Source organism: Euprymna scolopes, chromosome 5 (assembly GCF_053919585.1).
Source record: "Euprymna scolopes isolate OS-2025 chromosome 5, ASM5391958v1, whole genome shotgun sequence".
NCBI classification, from domain to species: Eukaryota; Metazoa; Mollusca; class Cephalopoda; order Sepiida; family Sepiolidae; genus Euprymna; species Euprymna scolopes.
The window spans coordinates 27,179,647-27,185,133 of NC_136486.1; positions in this window are offsets into that span (position 1 = coordinate 27,179,647).

Genomic DNA, 5,487 nt, shown 5'->3' on the forward strand with positions numbered 1-5,487 from the left:
ACTTAACAAAGATGATCAATAAAGTTGTTTTTAAACGTTAGAATGATATTTTATTCAAGGGCAAATAACTCCTGTCCAAGGAACGGTAACTCAAGGTGTCACATATTGGAAGAGCACCGATAGGATTTACAAGTTATTATTTTACAGATGTGTAAAGTTCAAGGGAGATAACTTGCCAGTTTAATAACTTTAATATGTCGTTCTATTTTTTTACAACCCTCTCAGGAGTTTCCATCCTTTTATACTGTCTGATATAATATCATCTTAATAGTAACCAAATTGGTTTAATTTAAATATAATGATAATATTATAATCACTAAAAGAGTTATTTTTTTATTCTAATGAGTCACCACTAAGGTCACAAACCATTGGAGGATAAGCGTTTATGAGATTGTCAGTCAGATGATGAATAATACTATGAGACGATTGAAACGATGAATGGAATGGACAAAATTTGATCACGTAAGATGGCGGCTAAATAAGTATTTGTTAACATTCGACTTGAAGACAATCATATTGTAGTTAGCAGGGAAACAGTCGTTTGGCATTGTGTTCTACAGATGGTTTAACGTTACCCAACATGTTGTAGCCTCAGTCGCAAAGTAGACAAAGAATAGGAAAGAACTTCAACTCGCTTTTTCTCCCGTTGTAACAACTACATTTATTTCTTTATTCTACCGACATGCGTGACTTCTCAAATAGGTTGTGATGACACCCTTCGTCTCGAACGTGCTCTCGAACGTCATTCACGTCTCTAACGTGACCGTCTTCTCTAACATGCTCTTTCTCCCTTTTAAAGTCTTTCTTTTTCCTTAACGTGACGTCATTTCGCACATGGCTCAGCATTTGCATATGTGCGTCCGTTCTCTGTTACAATGGGAAGTTCTTGTAAAACAACTCTCTTCATTGAAGTTGTAGTAAGCATAGAAGCAGTCCTAACAATTTAAAGAACTGTACAAATTTGTGTATGTGACCTCGTTAAGATCTTAAGAACCAATACAATACAACGTGATTGGAAGTCGTGGTTCAAATTTAAAGATGTTTCCCCTATTGTTTTATATGGTAAAAACTATGAATCTGAAATTTGGCGGAAGTTTTTTATCTACTTATGTTGGAACTAATTTGGTTTGCCGAAAGTTGGTTCGAAAAATCCCAAAAGTCCAGGTTAAAATCTATGTAATACTACCGACGTCCCTCCCTAAAGGGTTAGGAATTAAAAAAAGAAGAATATATATAAAAATGTAGAAATAAGTTTATCAGGAGAATAAAGGTATAGAAAGTTGTTTACCAATGTCGATGCCTCCGTCCAGTCTCAAAAGACAATAGATACTCTCTGTAAGGGTAGCTATGCGTGTAATTGTGAGGCAAGGGTTGCACAATCCATAACAACACCTCTCCGGAGTTGGCACTGCTTGTATTCATGGCAAGAAGTCTAGAATGACTGGAAACAATACCGATATAAGCGGATAGCACATGCAGCACCTGGAATTTCCAAATGGTCACCCATTTTAGTACTGACCAGGTTTAACGTTGCTTCACTTTGAAGATCTAACGGGAGTCGGTGTGTTAACATGTACACAAAAGAAAAGAAAATAGGATTGTTAATCAATGTGTAACACTAACGAGAACAAAAGGACTGAATAATATAAGTAAATATTAGTGATGTCACGGTTCCAATATTTTTCCTGATTCCGATACAATTACCGATTCCGTACTAAATTTCTGATTCCGATACAATTACTGATTCCGGTTCCAATTCTTTATAAATTTTTAAATATTTAACTACATAGCTGTATTTTTCTCCGATTACCGTACAAACACACATGTTAAATGCGCAGATATTTTCCTAAACGTAAAATTATACTTGTACAGTAAAGATCTATCGATTTTAGCTTCACTGGTGGTTTAAAATCAATAAATATTTATTATTTTATCATTATAATCAGCAATGGAAGATTTTGTTTTAAACAAAATCAAATAAAAAAGACAATTAAAAGAATCGTTTTAGAGCATGGGAAAATCGGTAAAGATTTTTCCGATTCCGATACCGATTCCGATACCGTCAAATACCGATTCTGCTTACTCGTCCCAACACTAGTAAATATATTTAGAGTTGGTTTACGGGCAGTTTTAGGAGTGGCAATGAATGCGAGATTTTGCGAGAGTTTACGACAGTTAGGGATAGTTTACGGACAGTCTTTGGTTTACGACGGTTGGGGACAGTTTTGAATTAAGGAGAGTTTTCAGTTGGACACAATAGAATGCAAATGAGTAGATCGATATGAGCTCACGTCAATCGGCGATAAAAATGTCTTGACAGATTATGCAGATGTGGACCTTAGCGTTCAGAGGGTCGATGGTGCCACACACTCAGAGAGAGAGAGAACGAGAGAGAGAGAGAGAGAGAGAGAGAGAGAGAGAGAGAGAGAGAGAGAGAGTCCAACTGATATTTGTAGAATATGCCGAAGTTCTTGTTTTGTTTTATGTTTCTTTTATACTTGTTAACCTGTGCGCACCCCTCTCCAGCCGCCAATGTGAGGGACGACGACACGGCAGAAGAGAAGACGAAGGAGAACAGACACCTGTTGCACTCTTGAAACGAAACCATAAAACCGTTGACTGCACAGGGAATGACATTTTCAATATTTTCTCTTGTTTGCGTAATTTATATTCGATTTCTAGTCTGTATACCGTGTGCAAAATAGTGGCGACCAAGATGGCAGATGGGAAAGTTGTGTGAATCACCCCCACTTTGTTCCACGCTTTTTATTTGAAATAAGTCGTAAAACTCTCTCTTTTCAATATCCCTCCCTATCAAACTCGTTCGTCAGTCTAGCTTTGTGTAAATGACCTGAATTATATTTTAATGGAGTTTTTCGGGTTTTCTTTTTAGTTTTTTTTTTTTTTTTTTTTTTCTCATCGTCTGCAAAACATCTCAAGAGAGCAACATTTAGACTTTAAACGTTATAAAAATAAGTTATAGCCACTTTTTATGGAGTGAAGTTTGACCGGAATTCACAAACGCGAAAATTAAACGGCGAAAGTCTCAAAAACTTTAAAATAAACATAAAATATTTTCACAGCCATTAAAGTACGAAACAGCGTCTACTAATAAAATTATCTATTTTTGATTATCTATTCAAGTTAATGCGTAGATAGTCTCGTATATCACAATATATACTAGAAATAAAATGTTCCTCTGGTAGCATAGTTCTACTAGTATACATAAAGAACGAACATATACTACACCATACATGATAAATATACGGTCATGGGTTGCATACGGTTCATTGCAAGCTTATTTTCGGCTTGCACAGACAGCAATTTTGAAATGACGTGGGAAGTAGAATAATAACAAAATACAAGGGTGTCGGAAAAGTAGTGAGATTTTCTTATTAATCATCGCTTTAGAAAAGTTTTTTTTTTTATTGAATCTACTGATCAAAACATAAGAACGTCACTGACATTAGGTTTTTTTTTCGAGTCATCACTATCTTTATGAAGTTACACGCAGTTACATTACTAAAATTAAGAGTAAAGTGCAATCATTTCTGTCAAACCTTTCAGAGAACTAGATTGACTTATCACTTGTCGACTCTGATTAAACTCAGAACGTCTCGGAGATTTCAATCTGACAACAACCTTGAAACAAAACATGAAACGTGCTTGAAAAGTGTTTGAATAATTGTACATATTTTTAACTATTGTAATTTACGTGCGTTGGAATTGTTGCTGTTGCATTCAGATGCAATTTATCCAATAATGTAAATTTTCGTTATATTGAAATAAAACACGTACCGTACTTTGGGAGTATTGCGCCAAATCCGGTGTAATTGCGCCAACTAGCTAAAAGTGCTCTTTTGGCAACCACGGATATACAGTACGCCTTTTTCTTGTAGGCGCTCGGATTTGGCGCAATTACCCCAAAGTACAGTAGTTATCATGTTAATACTTTTCGCTATAGTTTGCACGTTAATAATCGCATTCTTGAACGCACGTTAATACTTGCATTCTTGAATAGGACTAAAATATTGCATGTTTCTAAATGGAAAAAATATTCTGAAATAATTTTTTTATTAAAAAACTTCAGTTATTTCAGTTATAATTCTAGGACTGCAGTTCCTATAGCAATGCACCCCTATGGTATGCCTGTACTACAATGCTCCTCTCCAAAGGAGGGGCATATATATATATATATATATATATATATATATATATATATATATATATATATATGTGTGTGTGTGTGTGTGTGTGTGTGTGTGTGTGTGTGTGTGTGTGTGTGTGTGTGTCTCAATTTTTTTAGCTAAAATATGTTATTAGTGTCTCCAACTTTGGAGATCTAGGAAAATATTTTTTCTTAGAAAATCGACCATATATTTTTGGATGTGAAAAAATAAACATAACATATACTTATTTATTATAAAACGATAATTTGCAAACGCGTGTTTCGAGATCTTACCACCCGTCAGTGTAGCTTGACTGTTCTAGGATTCAAACCTCACACCCTATATATATATATATATATATATATATATATATATATATATATATATATATATATATATATATACAGTAGCGTCCAAAAGTTAAGGGCTAATAAAACCTCAGCAATTTTAACCATATATTTGAAACAAATACACACGAACAACAAAAAATTACTTCACAATTATATAGATAACATGTATATCTTCAATGGCTCATAATTTCGTTAGCCTACACTAAGTATTTTTTGAATAACTACCATTTTAAATAAAATTGTTCAAAATTTGTGTGTCCAAAAGTTAAGGGCTAACACGATTGCGGCTTTTGTCCTTGCTGTGAATGGCTGAAATTACCAACTAACTAGTATTTGGTAAACAAACCCTTGCTATTTATGACTTATTGACACCTCTTGGCACAGGAATCCACCAACTTCTTGCAAAACGCTGGCGTTATCGCACTCCATTCAGCATGTAAGCACTGCCAGAGTTCTTCTTGATCTTTTGGGAACTAAAATTGAGCACGTTCACCAACTATTTTCCAGATATTCTCAATAGGATTAAGATCTGGGCTCTGAGGGGGCCAACGCATCGTTTCAACTTCTTCCTCGTCTAAAAATGTTTTTACTTTCTTAGCAGTGTGACAAGGGGCGTTATCCTGCATGAAAATTGCAGGTTGATAGAGCGACGACCGAAGACTAGGAACTGCATGCTGCCGTAGAATCTGCTTATAAACTTCTGCATTTATTCCACCTTGCAGACGAATCAGTAGTCCACAGCCTGCAGCTGACATAACGCCCCAAACCATTACACTTCCTCCTCCAAATTTCACAGTTTTTTTCACGCACTTAACCTCCAATCTCTTACCAGTTCTTCGCCGGACATACGTGTGGCCATCAGATCCGATAACGTTAAACTTCGATTCATCACTAAAGTGCACACGGGACCAGTTTTCGGTTGTCCACACAACGTGTTCTTGGGCAAAAGTGAGGCGGAGTTTCTGATT